This window comes from Acipenser ruthenus, chromosome 2, assembly GCF_902713425.1.
Source record: "Acipenser ruthenus chromosome 2, fAciRut3.2 maternal haplotype, whole genome shotgun sequence".
Taxonomy (NCBI): domain Eukaryota; kingdom Metazoa; phylum Chordata; class Actinopteri; order Acipenseriformes; family Acipenseridae; genus Acipenser; species Acipenser ruthenus.
The window spans coordinates 36339673-36357180 of record NC_081190.1 but is presented as its reverse complement, the minus strand read 5'-3'; the positions used below and the strand labels follow the sequence as shown (position 1 = coordinate 36357180).

At 39.0% G+C, this 17508-nt stretch overlaps 1 protein-coding gene across 3 annotated transcripts in view; it reads right to left on the bottom strand.

Annotated features, from left to right (window-relative positions):
• The window catches only part of LOC131699136 (ras-related protein Rab-27B-like), an 80690-nt gene that overhangs the window by 41827 nt on the left and 21355 nt on the right, over positions 1-17508 (bottom strand). The window contains exon 1 of one of the 3 annotated variants that reach the window (XM_058995238.1): positions 3805-3815. The exons of 1 other annotated variant lie outside the window; for it this stretch is intronic. The gene's annotated coding sequence lies outside the window, so the exon portion shown is untranslated. Of the gene's footprint in view, positions 1-396; positions 504-3804; positions 3816-17508 lie in introns of those variants that run through there. One more of the 3 variants, XM_058995230.1, reaches the window with a different exon arrangement.

The following is a 17508-nucleotide window of genomic DNA, read 5'->3' as shown; positions in this document are numbered from 1 at the left end:
TTTAAGGCAACAGATATGTTGTTGCAGGACAAAGTATTCGTTTAGGCAGTATGCAGCAGAACAGTAACTACTGCAAAAGTTCTCTGCATTGAATACAGTAGCATAACTTTATCCATTAAACAATGTGTAGGTTACAACAAAATCTTTCGCAACACTTCGAAACATTTTCTCCTGTTTTGCATCTAGCCAGCAATTACCAACTTGCAGGGTGTGTACACATACCAGACTCACTGGAATATTTTCTCTGATCACATCAGATCTTTACCAGGTAAATTATACGGCCCCCTTTTGACAGCAAAGTGGAACTTCTAACAATGAAACAGAAAACCTAAAAAGTAATCAATATATATATTGAGGTATATAAAGGTAAGTTAAGAAAAAAAAGGTTGTTCTTACCAGTTTAGTTTTTATTCCTTTACAAACAGCTGCTTATCTGCAGTAAGCGTAGGTGAACAACTCCGAGACAAAGTGTTAGCTCTGCCCCTGGATACAGATCTGAGGGAGGGAGGTCTTTCTTTTCTTTTTTTGCATGAAATGAAGGCGTGTCTATAGCAGAGCAGAGCAAACCAAAATGCAGCTGTTCTGAACTCACCTCAGGCAAATCCCTCTCATTCTAAGCAAAGCTGCCGTCAGCTGGTGTTTCGCTACACAGAAAAACAATGTGCGTCTGTGTTGTGCACTGCGAGAAGGACACTGCCAGCCAACAACACAGAGAGTATGCAACACCACTTAAATGTCCCCTGTGCTGTGCTGAGGTGAAAGAGAACAGTTTTTCAGTCAAAGAACCTCCAGACTTAAAGATAGTTATCCAATAAGGCAGAACAATTATTAGATTAACTGATGAAAGGGAATGGGAATTGAGAATACACGTTTAAACATCTAGCCTAAGTAGAAGATGGAATCACGCAGGGCTTTATACATTATTTTGACTCAACAGTGATCATTGAACAAAAAAAAATCAAACGCCTACATTAAAGATGTAGTAACTTTGTATTGCTTGTTATGATAAAAAGCAATACAAAGTTGTAGTCCTAACAGCTGGTATCCAGGTCTATAAATAAGATGGTGTACTAAAGAAAAAGGTCCCTGTATTTTAAAAGTCAATTAAACAATATGGCTTTTCAACAAGTGGCTCTTTATCTGTCTCTGGGCAACTCTTCCTCAGGAAGTAGATTTTATTGTATGTTTGTAAGTGTTCAGTGGCTCCCTCTTATCAAGTTGATGTATTTCTCACACACTCTTTGCTGTATCATGCTTGTGAGCAAAGTGAGTTGGGTCTGTCATACAAAGACCAGCACACACTCAACTTGACTAGAGGTAGCCACCAAACACTTATATACATATTATGAGATCTACACTCAACGGTATAAGTGAAGTTGTTGCCAATAGGTTCAGATGGGGACTTGACTTATGGGTGACAGTGGCCAGTGATCATTTTGACTGAAACTCCTGGAGCAAAACCAATGTTTTGGCTGGGGGTCTGGGGACTGCCTCGGCCCCCAAATGTCCTGTGATTGTACATGTTCTCAGATGCATTCCGAGTCATCTTGGACCACATTCAGAAGTAAATTTGAACTTGACTTTGTAAAAAAATAAATTCAGATATTACTTCACTTACAACTTATTTTACCAGATGGACCAACCTGATAAATCACACATGAGGTTAGTTAACACCGTTTTTGAAATGTTACTGATCAAACCTTTTACATGTATGTCCAATTCATATATTCATTTTATAAAACCTCAGCTGCAAAAATCATATGCAGTGTCTGCTTAACTCAATCAGATGTTGTAAATACAAGGCTCATGCAGATTTTGATACAAATTTCAAGGACTTTAAGGACCTTCAGTGACCATTTTGACAATTTTCAAAGACCTAATTTAAGGAGTTTGACACAATTTTCAATGTTGATAACTAATAACCAACTGTAAAAATAAAGCTTTTGCATTGACAGTTTATTTAACTGTATAATAACAAAAATCTAAATTATATTTCCTTTGGGGGCTCCCGAGTGGCGCATCCGGTAAAGGTCGCCGGTTTGAGTGCAGGCTATTCCACTGCCGACCGTGGACGGGAGTTCCCAGGGGCTTAGGGTCGGCCAGAGTGTCCTCAGCTCACCGCGCACCAGCGACCCCTGTGGACTGGCCGAGCACCTGCAGGCTTGCCTGTAAGCTGCCCAGAGCTGCGTTGTCCTCTGACACTGTAGCTCTGGGTTGGCTGCATGGCGGGCCTGCAGAGTGAAAAGCAGCGGTGGGCTGACGGCATTAAAAACAAATAAATTATACTTCCTTTGGGTACAGATAAGCTCTGAACCAGTAAACTTTCTTATTCAATAACACCGAGTCAGTTTTGGTTCCTATAGGTGAGTGTTTCATTTCTAAAAGCAGTATAACAATTCAGTGTTTTAATCCGTGTCAGAAGTAATAATCCAAGAATTTTGTGTCTCAATCATAGGCACCTAATTTTGTTAAACAATGTCTAAATAAATGTATGTTGTTATGAAAAAGGGTGTTTGATTTTGTATGTCACTGTAGGTATAGTTTAAATATACATTAAGGACAAAAAACAGAACGATTACCATAGGTAAGCATTCAGAGCATATTACTGAAAGGATGAGTCACCTGGGATACAGCACTGTAAAAACTAACGTAGCCCTGGTCTCTCTTGGTGCTTTGACACAGTGCACAATGTAAGTCAATACATGTTGTCGTTGCATTGCAGTATTCAGTGGTGACAGTTTTAGTATTACTATGGCAACATAAAAAAATTCTGAATGAGAAAACCTTATATGCGGAGATGAGGTAACAGGATGTGAGTCAGCTACTGTGAAACAGGTTTAACAAATATTAGGGAAATATGCTGAAAATGTTCTTCCCAAAATGGGATACCGGTAACAAACCAACAAATATAAATGTACTCATGAAAGGGTGTGTGACAGGATTAGGGTTGCCACCTGGCCCCATAATTCCGGAACTCTGCGAGACAGAACAGGATTTTGAAGTTGCCTTTAAACTAAAGGAAATCAACACATGAATTGAGCACTAAACCTTTGCTAAATTGATTCTGTTGATTAATTATCTCGATGCAGCATGGCAATACAATAATAGCTTTTAACAAATTAAATAAGTACCATCATCAATATTTGTTTTATTAACAGTTTTAAAAATATATATTTTAAAGTTTCTTTATAGTTTCTAATAGTATATCACCTTCTCAAATCATTACTACTGACCAGCTGTTCACTATTCCGGACACCAGACAGAGTGAACACCTGATCAGTATTATTATTTAATTGGGAGTGTGTGTAAATTAGGGCTGTATATTACTAATTAACAGGATATAAATAGCAACTTTAAAATATTGATAACTGAAATACTATTTTAACAAAATAAAAAACATATCTTGAATAAACCTACACACGAATTCAAGATGCTTTTTTTATTTTGTAAGATTTGTATTAAATCACAATGCTTTGGATAATTAAGAAGCAGTATAAATTAAGCAAGTGTTCTGTGCTCAATTCAAGTGTTTATTTCGTTCAGTTTAAGGGCAATTTAAAAACCCTGTCCCGCCACAAAGTGTTCCGGAATTATCGGGCCAGGTGGCAACCCTAGACAGGATGGCTGACGGTTACTGAGACTCGTAGATGTGGGTTTAAGCACTGGGGCGCACATTTATTAAGCAAAATAAAACAGCTAAACAAAAACAAGTCTCAAACACCAAACAAAACAACACTTATGCCCAGCCGGACATTCACCTTCACAGACCACAAACATACTTTCACAGCACCCAACAAGACTCACCTCCTCCTTTCCCCAACACACTCTCCCAAACAAAACATTTTCTCCCCTTATATCACATGAGTCTAATTAATCATCAGTTATTCAATAAAGGCTCCAGCCACATTCTCACATGTTTTTGGCAGGGATAAGAATTAACCTCATCCCTGCCAACCACCACCACCAACACACAAACCAAACATTATTTACAAGCAGGGCTCTGCCCTGCCACATATTTACACAAGGGTGTTAAAGATACTGACATTATCACAATTTATCTACAAGGCAGGGACAGCAAACACCCACTATTTCTGTCTCCAAACCTATTTAAATGCAGGCCTTTCTTTTATTTCCCCCTCAGGTCATTTGAAGTGAAAGGAGAGTAAATAACACATGGCCCTACCTAGTCCTTAACACAATCTGCAAACATGTAAAATTCAAACAAAAGTACACCAATGTGTTTGGTACTGTTTGCTAGAATAGAGATCTAATTATGGACTAAGCTGATGCCTTTTCCAACATGTACAAATGAGAAATGAGGGAGTCATTACACCTCAGTAAACCAATAATACAGTTGTGGCCAAAGGTTTTGCATCACCTAGAATTTTAGGATTGAGACAAAAAAAAAAGAATAAGAAAGAAAAGTATGCTTAACCCTTTCAGCCCTGCCTTTATCATGGCACAGAATATTAATGCATACCTTTGGACATGTGGAAACTCCTGGGACTCCTAGGTCAGGCTGAGGTAGTGTGTTAATATATGAAAATAAAGGCCCTGATCTCGTGTTTACTCATAAGGAGTTTGTTCTGCTTGACAATTCAGGACTGAAAGGGTTAACTACCACTTTTTAGAAAACAGGCTTTGCAGACCCCGATCAGCACTCGACAGTGCTGCGCGTCTGTGGAATGAAGCTTTTTGACAACAAAAAAAACCCTTCTTAAATGTTTTTATTTTAGATGATGACAACTTTGGTAAATCAACATTTTCAAAAGAAACCATATTGAGAGCTCCACTGGGCTACTGAACCTCATTTTAAAACACTGTTTAGATTTTTTAGATAATAACAGAGGTACAATTAGTTAAATCAAATAAGATACATATAAAGAAATCATAATGAGAGATCATTTAAAAAGAAAATCACCATTTAGATTTAGAAACCTACAAATCACTGTACTTATTTGTTTTTGGAAGGCTTATGTCATTTAGAACTGCGCTGAACGCCCTTACGCACACAGAGGCACTGCTTTGTTTGATAAAACTTGTTGCACTTACAAGAAATACAGCCCCAGAATCAGCTGCTGCTGCTGAATGCGGACTAGAAGTGTAACATACATTATATATATATATATATATATATATATATATATATATATATATATATACACACAGTGCCTTGCAAAAGTATTCAGACCCCTGACCAATTCTCTCAAATTACTGAATTACAAATGGTACATTGAAATTTCGTTCTGTTTGATATTTTATTTTAAAACACTGAAACTCAAAATCAATTATTGTAAGGTGACATTGGTTTTATGTTGGGAAATATTTTTAAGAAAAATAAAAAACTGAAATATCTTGCTTGCATAAGTATTCAACCACTGTGCTGTGGAAGCTCCCAGTTTACACCGATGAAAGAAATTGCCCTAACAAGGACAGTTACCTTACCATTGGCCTCCACCTGTGAACCATTAAAGTTGCTGTCACATTTTCTGGATAAAAACCCCACTGTTGAAGGATCATTGGTCAGGCTGTGAATCTGAAGGAAAATGAAGACCAAAGAGCATTCTACAGAAGTTAGAGATAAAGTAATACAAATGCATAGATTAGGGAAAGGGTACAAAATAATATCCAAGTGTTTGGATATCCCAGTGAGCACAGTTGGATCAATAATCAGGAAGTGGAAGCTGCATCACACCACCCAGGCACTGCCAAGAAAAGGCCGTCCCTCAAAACTCAGCGCTCAAACAAGAAGGAGACTTGTGAGAGAAGCCACAGAGAGGCCAACAATCACTTTGAAGGAGCTACAGAGTTCAGTGGCTGGGAGTGGAGTAATGGTGCACCAGTCAACCATATCAAGAGCTCTGCATAACACTGGCCTGTATAGGAGAGTGGCAAGAAAGAAGCCGTTACTCAAAAAGTACCATCTGAAAGCACGTCTGGAGTTTGCCAGAAAGCATGAGAGTGACCCAGCTGCGATGTGGGAAAAGGTTTTGTGGTCAGATGAGACCAAGATAGAGCTTTCTGGCCAAAATTCAAAGCACTATGTGTGGCGCAAACCTAACACTGCCCATGCCTCAAGACACACCATCCCTACAGTGAAGTATGGTGGTGGCAGCATCATGCTGTGGGGATGCTTCTCACCAGCAGGGACTGGGCATGTTAAAATTGAAGGAAGAATGGATGGAGCAAAATACAGGGAAATGCTGCAAGAGAACCTGCTTCAGTCTGCTGAAAAACTGAAGCTTGGGAGCAAGTTCACCTTTCAGCAGGACAATGATCCCAAGCACAAGGCCAAAGCAACATTGGAGTGGCTCAAGAACAAAAAGGTAAATGTCCTACAGCAGCCCAGTCAAAGTCCTGACCTCAATCCCATTAAGAATCTGTGGCACTATTTGAAAATTGCGGTCCACAAGCGTCGTCCAACCAACCTGAACAACCTGGAGCAAATCTGCCAAGAAGAATGGGCCAAAATCACTCCGACACTGTGTGCAAAGCTGGTACATACTTACCCCAAAAGACTTAAAGCTGTTATTGCAGCGAAAGGTGGCTCTACCAAATATTAATGTGTGGGGGTTGAATACTTATGCAAGCAAGATATTTCAGTTTTTTATTTTTCTTAAAAATATTTCCAACATAAAACCAATGTCACCTTACAATAATTGATTTGGAGTTTCAGTGTTTTAAAATATAAAATCAAAACAGAACGAAATTTCAATGTACCATTTGTAATTCAGTAATATGAGAGAATTGGTCAGGGGTCTGAATACTTTTGCAAAGCACTGTATATATGTAGACAAATTAGTCCTATCAAACTGTTTATGAAAATTAGAATATTATGAAACTTGAATAGCTTCAAGAGCAAGCCTCTGCATGCACAAGCGAACGCGTCTGCTGTCTTCTCTAAGGCACCTCAAACTTTTTCTTACAGTTGTTTGTTGCTATGGGTACAACCTGGAAAGCCAAAACAATTACAAGGTGTATTATTATTATTTATTTCTTAGCAGACGTCCTTATCCAGGGCGACTTACAGTCGTAAACAAAAGCCCCAATGAAGAATGTCCTTTTAGTCATTTCAGTGCCTTACTTAGGGTCTCTACTATAATGGTGTGCCTGGAAATGAAATAGTTTCTCTAGGTGTGATAAAATCAATCATCTTTAAAATCTGGCCATGGCTCAAAGATATAGATCCTGCACAGAACCAAGTAAAAGCTATTATGATATTCAAACTCTAAGTTTCTGTTTGGGTGTTTTGATAGCTATGTCCTTTACTGTAACAAAAATGCTAGGACCTGAATTTGTAGCGCTTAGGAAATGTATATAGGTAAAACTAGAAGTTTATTTGTAAGGGTCAATTTTTACATATTTCAGTGCAGGATCATAGGAATCTCAGATTTTAAAGTTGCTTTTCTGCCCCACCCATGCAGGGGAATCCTTCATATATATCCTTCATATATTATATATATATAATATGTGCAATAAAAGTGGTTCACATGATTTCAGATTAAATACACCTGTCTCTGTAAGATCCCACAGTTGGTTAGTGCATTCAAAGCAAAAATACTACCATGAAGACCAAGGAGCTTTCAAAACAACTCTGGGATAAAGTTGTGTAAAGGCACAGATCAGGGGAGGGGTATAAAAAGATTTCAAAGGCATTGAATATCCCTTGGAGCACAGTCAAGCCTATCATTAAGAAGTAGGTATACGGCACCACCCAGAATCAGCTTAGAGCAGACTGTCCTCCCAAACTGAGCAGCTGGGTAAGAAGGGCATTGGTCAGACAAGCCAGCAAGAGGCCAATGACAACTCTGAAAGACCTACAGTGTTCCATGGCTGAGATGGGAGAAACTGTCCATGTGTCAACAACAGCTCAGGTACTCCACAAATCTGGCCTGTATGGAAAAGTGGCAAGAAGGAAGCCATTTCTGAAAAAAGCCCATGTAAAATCCCAATTGGAATTTGCAAAAAGGCATGTGGGAGACAAAAGATTCTGTGGTCCGATGAAACAAAAATTGAACTATTTGGCCGAAATGCAAAGCGTTATGTCTGGCGCAAACCCAACACAGCACATCAGCCAGGTAACACCATCCCTACTGTGAAGCATGGTGGTGGCAGCATCATGCTATGGGGATGCTTTTCATCAGCAGGGACTGAGAAGCTTGTCACGGTAGAGGGCAAAATGGATGGAGCTAAATACAGGAAAATCCTTGAGGAAAACCTGCTTCAGTCTGCAAAAGACCTAAGACTGGGATGGAGATTCACCTTTCAGCAGGACAATGACCCCAAGCACAAAGCCAAAGCGACACTGGAGTGGCTTAAAAACAAGAAAGTGAATGTCCTAGAGTGGCCCAGTCAAAGCCCGGACTTGAATCCGATTGAGAATCTGTGGCAAGACTTGAAGATTGCTATCCACCAACGATCCCCATTCAACTTGACAGAGCATGAACAATTTTGCCAAGAAGAATGGGCGAATATTGCACAATCCAGATGTGCAAACCTGGTAGAGACTTACCCCAAAAGACTCACAGCTGTAATTGCTGCCAAAGGTGGTTCTACCAAGTATTGACTCAGGGGGGTGAATACTTATCTAACCAAGACATTTCAGTTTTTTTTATTTTTCATTAACTGTTGTTTCACAATAAAAATTCTCTTGCCTCTTCAAAGTGTTGAGTAGGTTGTGTAAATCAAATCCCATTGAAATGTGTCAAGATTTCAGGTTGTAACATAACAAACTGTGAAAACGTCCAAGTGGGTTGAATACTTACTATAGGCACTGTACACACACACACACACACACACACACACACACACACACACACACACAGTAAATCCTCACTATAAGGAACCTGTTGGGGCCCAAGCCTTTTGTTCGTTATATCGAGGGGTTCGTTATAGCGAAAGGACAATCAAAATGAACGATAAACCGTTGGAGTAAATTAATGAGATGAGATTGTGAATAAAAGTAGAATTACATGTACCTGTTCATTTCATGTATGCAGTATTCTGCATTTGCTTTATCCAATTTGTTAAAGAATTTAAACACAGTACAAAAAAAACTTTTTTTCAAAATCACTCTGACATGAATTGTTTCAGAGTGCACCAAAGCTTAATCCAACATTCAAGAATCACAAACTGGGGTTTTTAATCCAAATCAACTCAATATTTTTTTCTTTTTTTAAATGAATTTTGCTTTGCCTAATGGTTGCTTTGCCTCAAGCGAAAAAATGAGTGCTTTTTGACAACCTGTATTCTCAACAGAGATATGCCTGCGTTACTACTTTTATCAAACGATCAATATAGTGTCCAGCTTTGTTACAACATAAAATTATTTTTGTTGTGGATGTATAGTTACACAGCGCGCGTTTCTTCTCGAGACAAAATAGTTGACTTCACTGTAGAGGTGGCATCCTGTGCGTACAGACCAGTATGTTGACAGTGTGGTGTATAGTGTAACAAAAATGTAATGCTATAAGAATGAGCCTTCAGTTGATTCAGGGCCAAACTTGTTCTTATTACACTAGTAAATGATCAAAGATAATCTGCCAATTGTTAACTAACAATTAACAGGTCGCTGTGGACCACGGCCTAGGCCACTAAAACGAATACATTTTTTAAAGGATCCTCGGGGTGGAACTATTCTGTCTCTGTTTATCCGCTTCTCTCTCCACTTCACAACAATAACAACAAACACTCCCACTGTCACTGGTCTTTAGCCTCAGTTAGACCCACCTTTTTTTTGGGGGGGGGGGTCCAGCGGCCAGGTTCGTTATAGCCAAAGTTTCCTTATGATGAAGGGCGTTATAGCGAGGGTGTACTGTGTGTGTATACAGTGCCTATAGAAAGTCTACACCCCCTTTCAAAATGTTCACCTTTTGTTGCCTTATAGCCTGGAATTAAAATGCATTAACCCTTTGCGGTCCATTTATTCAGCGCGTCTCAGGCGCGTCAGGTCCAATTTATTTTCACACGCGCAGTTCATTTTCACACGCACTGTTTAAATTATTTTTTTTTTTCACAGTAAAATAGGTTTAAAAGGCACTGCATATCAACAGGACACTCAGTACTGCATCTCCATCCCTGCACCACCCTTTGTTCGCTGTATTTTTCACATACCTCTTCATAGCAGTGCATACCGATAAATCATCTCCTGATCATTCGTTTCATCAACTCCTCAATAATGCGATCCAAGTCATTATTTTATTACTATAACAGCTCAAAAAGCTCTGCAAATGTCTGTGATATTCTTTGAGCACTGGATGAAGAAGCATCTATCTTGTTTGTTTATGTCCGTGTTATCTCTGTGGTGCTGGGGTAAGTGTATTGCTCAGATCCGCCCCCTTTTTTTTTTATTTTCCGGCTTCTCTCAGCTCCTATCGGTCTCACTCGGCCATTGAATGGTTTTCTCAGCTTTTTCCGGAGAAAAAACGGTATGTTTGCCACATGCAGGTCCGTCTTCCCTTGTCTTTTTGTAAAAGAACAGCACTCCCCAAACAAGGGTAGGTTTTAACTAGGGTGGTGCATGTATATTTATTTATTTTCACACAAAAAAAAATAAACAAAACAAACCAGTTTGGAGTGCTAACTAAACTAGCCACAATCCCTCACTACCAGACTGGACGGCTTACCCGTCACTAATACTTATACACAAGTATAACTTTAACACCATACCTTTTTCCCTTTGTTCCCAGTCCACACACAAACTCTGTCTCCAACCCCCAACCAGTCGCAGCTGATTAGTATTTTCTCATTAATTAATTAATAAATTAACCAATATAGGAGACCTTTAGCAAGATTTGCCTCCTGGTAACTTCAGTTTTACCAAGATGGAGTGTCCTCTCCTAATCTCCAGGGTCCTAAAGCCTCTAAGTTCATGATAAGAGAGTCCACTCCATCACTAGACATACATACATACATACATACATATATATATATATATATATATATATATATATATATATATATATATATATATATATATATACACTGAGTGTACAAAACATTAGGAACACCTGCCCTTTCCATGAAATAGACTGACGAGGTGAATCCAGGTGAAAGCTATGATCCCTTATTGATGTAACCTATTAAATCCACTTCAATCAGTGTAGATGAAGGGGAGACAGGTAAAAGAAGGATTTTTAAGCCTTGACACAATTGAGACAAGGATTATGTATGTGTGCCATTCAGAGGGTAAATGGGCAAGACAAAAGATTTACAGTAAGTGCCTTTGAACAGGGTATGGTAGTAGGTGCCAGGCGCACCTGTTTGAGTGTGTCAAGAACTGCAACAGTTTCCCGTGTGTATCAAGGATGGTCCACCACCCAAAGGACATCCAGCCAACGGCAGGCCAGTGGTCGAAAACGGCTCATTGATGAAAGAGGCCAAAGGAGGCTGACATGAATTGTGCAGAGCAACAGACGGGCAACTGACAGTCCAGTACAACATTGGTGCCGAAAGACCCATAAAAGAATGCACAACTCGTCGTACCTTGACACGAATGGGGTATGGCAGCCGACGACCTAACAGAGTTCCACTTCTTTCAGCAAAACACAAGAAACTGCGGTTGCAGTGGGCTAAGGAACGAAAACACTGGACACTAGAGGATTGGAAAAACATTGCCTGGTCTGATGAATCCCAGTTCCTGCTGTTTCACGCTGATGGGAGGACTAGGGTATGGAGAAAACCACATGAGTACATGCATCCATCATGCCGCGTGTCAACATTGCAGGCTGGTGGTGGTGGTGTGGTGGTGTGGGGTGTGTTTTCATGGCACACATTGGGCCCCTTGATAAAAGTGGAGCAACGTTTGAATGCCACAGGATATTTGAACATTATTGCCAATCAGGTGCATCCCTTCATGGCAGCAGTGTATCCATCTGCTAATGGATTTTTTCAGCAGGATAATGCCCCATGTCACAAGGCTAGGATTGTCCAGGAATGGTTCCACGAACATGACAGTGAATTCAGCTTACTGGAGTGGCCTGCCCAGTCACCAGATCTCAATCCAACTGAGCATCTGTGGGATAAGATGGAACGCGCTATTCTGAGTAGAGATCCACTATCAGTCAATTTGACACAACTGTGGGAAGCATTGGAGTCAACATGGGCAAGCATCCCTGTGGAACGCTTTCGACACCTTGTAGAGTCCATGACCCGATGAATTGAGGCTGTTCTGAGGGCAAAAGGGGGTGCAACTCAATATTAGGGAGATGTTCCTAATGTTTTGTACACTCAGTGTGTACATATATACACACACACACACATTATATAATATAATACTATAAATATATATATATTACACACACAAACACATTACATGTTATGGACCGTTGCCAAAATAGGGCAGTTGCGTAATGCCCGGGCAGTTGGCGAAGTGCCCAGCTGCAGCGGGCAGATGCCGAATTACCTTTGAATTTTATGTCATTTCGGCATCTGACCGGGCAGTTCATCAACTGCCCACAGCCACCCGGGCTGATGGCGAAGAAAGCACTTACACTTTGTTTTATTCATTAAAGTGCACCCGCACTAAAACAAATCCTGCTGCACCGAGCATTTAAAAGGGGTCTGAAACCGGCACCAAATCGACTCTTCCTTCCCCCACAGCTTACATAGAAACAAGGTAAACTTGCAAGACTGACGCAAGGCAGCCCGAATTCTCTCTGCACGTGGTGCTGAAAGAACAGCTCTCCCGAATCAAGTCCTATCAAGTAGTGGGGTCTATTTCATTTTCTTTACTTTCAACATGATTTTTTCCCTACAGAAGCGTCCTAGTACCAATGAAAAAAAAAAGTAAAATCTCCTGATTAGGACTTTTTTTTATCTCCCATGTAGACTTTTTATCTCCTAATTCTTTTACACTCCTACGTCTGACTTTTTAGTCCTAATTAGGAGATAAAAAAAAGCCCTATGTAGGAGTTAAAAAGTCCTAATTAGGAGATACAAAGTCCTACGTAGGTGTTTAAAAGTCCGTGGGCTGTGGGCATTTGACCAGCCAGGGCAGAAGCCGAAATGACATAAAATTCAAAGCTAATTCGATATATATATATATATATATATATATATATATATATATATATATATATATATATATATATATATATATATAAAAATAAACACACTTCAGAACACTAGACACAGGCTTATGTCTAAGGAAAGGCCATTTTTGATGCTTTACAGCGGTTTACAAAAGTTGTTCGTTCAAAGATACTGTGGATACTGTATTTTTTTTTTCTTATTTCTCTACAGTACCCACACCTGAAAAACGGTTTCAATTGCAGTTCTCTCTCTTTGTTTCGATGTATACTTTTCATTAAAAATTATCAAAATACAATATTTCATAATATCAATGATATGTTTCAGCACTGTCAAGTTACAGTTTTCAATGGAGAGTAAAAAGTGTTTTTGTAAAATGACAGGTAATAAAACTGACTGTATAGAGTATTACCCTCATTTACAATGTTTGAGTTTGAAGAAAACACAAATGTGCATTTTATAAATGGTCTGCATTTGTAAAATGGTTTGTGTTGAATATTGATACAGTATTTGTAAGTTTACATCTCAATAGTTAACTAGATGTGTTTCCAATACAACTTTTTTTTCATACTTCCCATACAAAATATATATAAAGCATGTTCCTCCATTCATAGGTTGGATGCTGTTTGTTCAAAAGAACAGTTTTGCCCAAGCATTTGTGTATCAGAACAGTTTTGCTGAATATGGCCCAATGACTTTAACACAGAAAACCTGCTTCTCGTTCAGTTCAGTCCGTGTCCAGGGATAGCCCTAGCATGAATTCCAATGTGAGTTTAACTATTTAATGTCAATAGCTACACACAAACTGCTGTATTTTGAAACAATCAGCTATCAGCTCCAGCAGGGTTCTACATCACAGCATCACCTGTGAATCAAATTTAAAATCACTCTGCAGAAGTACTGGCTTTTTCATTTTGACTTGCTGTAATGAAAGCTCAGCTCAGATCTAATCGGACAGCAAACACTAAACAAAGACACAACTGGTCCAAATGTATTTTATTATCCACCAAAACCAACCAACCAACCAACAAAAGCAACCAGCATCATGTACACTCAACTGCTGAATCAGCCAATTACAACCTTGTCAGTTCAACTGGAGCTCAGCACCTTTCATCAACAAACACAGAATATTGCTTCTTTCAGATATCTGGCACTGTCCAGATAAACTAGAAGTAACTCTGACAAGTAAAAAAGTTACGTGTTTAATAAAGGTATTTCTTTTTTTCTGTCGTTATGTATGTGATCCTTTAGGAACATGACTATTTTCCTAAAACTTTCCAAGGTCAATGTATGCTTTAAAGTGTTTTAAAGAAAATAATGAGAAAAAAAACATTTTCTAATAGCAATAGTGCCCTCTCGAAGAAGGCTCTACCGTGTCGTAGTTGACCTTGCCTTTCGTTAGTGCCCTGACATGGTAGAGCCTTCATCGATGGGCACTATCTACCAACGCATATTATGATGTTAATAGGACTGAGTGGAGTCTCCTATTTGACTGAACATACCACTTTTATTTATTTATTTGTTTGCTTGCTTGCTTACAGTGGTGGCCTCATTTATTGCATCTCCCCATTATATTTACATGTACTGCTTTGTTACATGTACTTAGTTTTTCTGTAGAACTTTTTTTTTTATTTGCTATTTGTGGTTTTATTGAATTCTAACGTTTGTATGATTTTTCTCTTCATACGGCAAAATTACTGAAAGTCAGGAAATATACAGGACAGTATAAAACCTGTTTTAAAAACCTGTTAGACACAGTTAATAAATGAATTACCAGACATATAGTTAAAAAGTAAACAATAGTCTGTGGGGGAGAGACCCTCACTGTAATATTTAAATGCCTGTTACTGTGTTTATTGTTATTATTCTACTGGCAACACTGCGGTTTATGTATCTTGCATGCTGTTGAGCAAGTGTATTTGATGATATATGACTGTATATTGCTTTATTTAGATTAGGGCGTTTACCTAATGAAGCTGCCACAGCTTTACACGTGCGACAAGTGTTTTGTTATCGCCATATGTTCGGTAATCCTCCAAGAGAAGGGGTAATGCTAATATTCAGCCTTTACTGGTAAAAGGGACTAGAGAATAATAACAATGACAATGATGATAATAACCAGTAACCATAGGATAAGGGAATAGTTTAATTGATCGTCTGTTTCTAAACAAAGACGGTATTCATGCAGGTTAAACAAAGACGTGTAAAGGGAGAAGAAACATGTTTAATGTCAAATATATGAAAGTTTATTGTAAAAAGTATTAATGGAATGAATGTAAAATAATATAGTTTATTTTTGTATAAAATCATTCCAGGTGTAAATGTTTATTGAATAATTCATCCTGTTAGGAGTAGGCAGGGCTGGGGCTTATTTAACGCCATCTCTCATGTGCATTTGATTATTTGTGATCTTGTCTTTGTGAACGCCAGTCATTTTGTGTTCAATGTTAGTCTGTGAGCATCACTTGTAGTTTTTGTGAAGTATTCTTCCAGTGCCAAAATAAATATGTATGTCTGTGAACACTATCAAGTTTCCTACGTTCCAAAAACCTCTGTGCTCCGATTTGAAAAATGTGATTGCGGGTGGGGGTAAGCTCAGACTAACACCTTGTTACATAATCACAACAACTTTCGCAGAACAAGACAAGAGAAAGAAACATAGTGAGTAATATAACACTCTATTTTTTTATTAAGTAATAAGTAAGGACATTACATTACTTTTTTCTGAAGAATCAAATAACTAGTAATAGGTTACTTTTTTTCAGTAGCCTGCCCAAATCTGGCCATCCTGATGAGAGGTTGGAAATCGAAGCCAAGAAGACATTGTTCCGAGTAAAGGGCAAATGTCTAAGTATGAGGATTTTCATACTGTTATCATTTTATGTAAAATGGTTCGTATTAGTATTAACAGTACTGTTTCAAATATCTCTTAATAAAAAAGTTACAAATAAACATACAAACAGGGGGTAAATGGTTAAGTTAAAACACAACTATTAACATTTGTGTTTGCAGCATTGTGGAAGCAATTCTCTACACTAACTGTTTAACAAAAATGGATAAAGACAGCTATACATGGGGACCTTTTTAAAAACACAGGAGAATGTTATATGTAGAAATGTATTCTTGAGTCTTTAATCCTGTGCTTTACCTGACTTGCTTTATTTCCACACTTGATTGGTTCAACACTTCCTAGGAATCCTCGGATTGTACGAGGTTTACTGTATAACAAATCTTGAAGCAACTACTGAGGGGCACTCATCAAGTACCCCTTGCATTTATCATTCTGGCAGACTTTCTGTTGTGTAAAGCCAATTAGTCATTTCACAAACCACACAATGTGCAGCTGTGTTAATACATTTATGGTTTTATATCCCTCATGAGTCATTTGTTTTTCTTCATTTCTAAAATACTTAATCCACACTGAATCATTGTGCATCACCTCTATCTTTCCTGCTCTTTGTTCTTTTACAGTACTTATGGTACTAAAGATATAAACATTTAGGGATCTCTATTTAAGGCATTGTGACAAAGAGAGAGTGAACTCTTGTTTTAGATCTCCCTTCCGACCGGTGAGGGCACGGGGGAGGAGGAGCAGGCGGAGCCGCGGTGCGCAACGTCACAGACCCGGTCGGGAAGCACAGTGGCAATCACGCATTGGCTGACGGCGGTTGCCCTCGCTGACCAATGGGGACGGGACGGGGCGTACAAAAGGGGGCGTGGCCCAGGGTTCTGTTCCTTCTGGCAAGGTACTGTGTGTGTGTGAGAGATAGCGAGAGAGAGAGAGACAGACAGAGAGAAAAACAGAGAAACAAGCAGGGAATTAAAGAGGGAGACGGGGAACAAGGTAGCGGGCTGTTGTGGTTGTGCATACCTGCTAACCCCCTGTGTCTTTTGTGTATTTTCTAGAGCACTAACGGGACGCTCCGGGAATACGCCGGAGGAGCGAGAACCCGGAAGTGCTGGATTTATTACCCTGTTGTTTTCCCTTCCCGGATCAAAGAGACAGATTGTTTTTATTTTTGTTTCTCCTTGTTTGGGACTGCAACCCCTCGTTCTTGTTATTTCTGTCGGGTTACACATGGCTGTGTACCCCAGCTCCCCTTTATTTTGTTTACTGTCCTTAACTGTTTGGTGCCCATCTGGTTTTTTTGGGTTTTTTGTTTCTGAAATAAAGCCGGGGCTTGTTAAGGAAAACCTGGTTCTGGTCATTCTTTTACACCACATTCCGCCATCCTGGTCACAGGCATACATAGGAGATCTGCCAAAACAGAACTGTTTTGTCCTGTTTTGCCTGCCTTTCATTCCTATTTTTTGTATTACTATCTAATGTCACAAAATTACAGCTCCCTTAATTCAAATCTGATGAACAATCCTCAATAGATACAAGAGTTACACAAAATGCCATAGAAAAGTATTGCAAGGAAACTAAATTTTGTATGTATTCCTGTGTGAAGGAGTGCACACAACAGAGATTTAAGC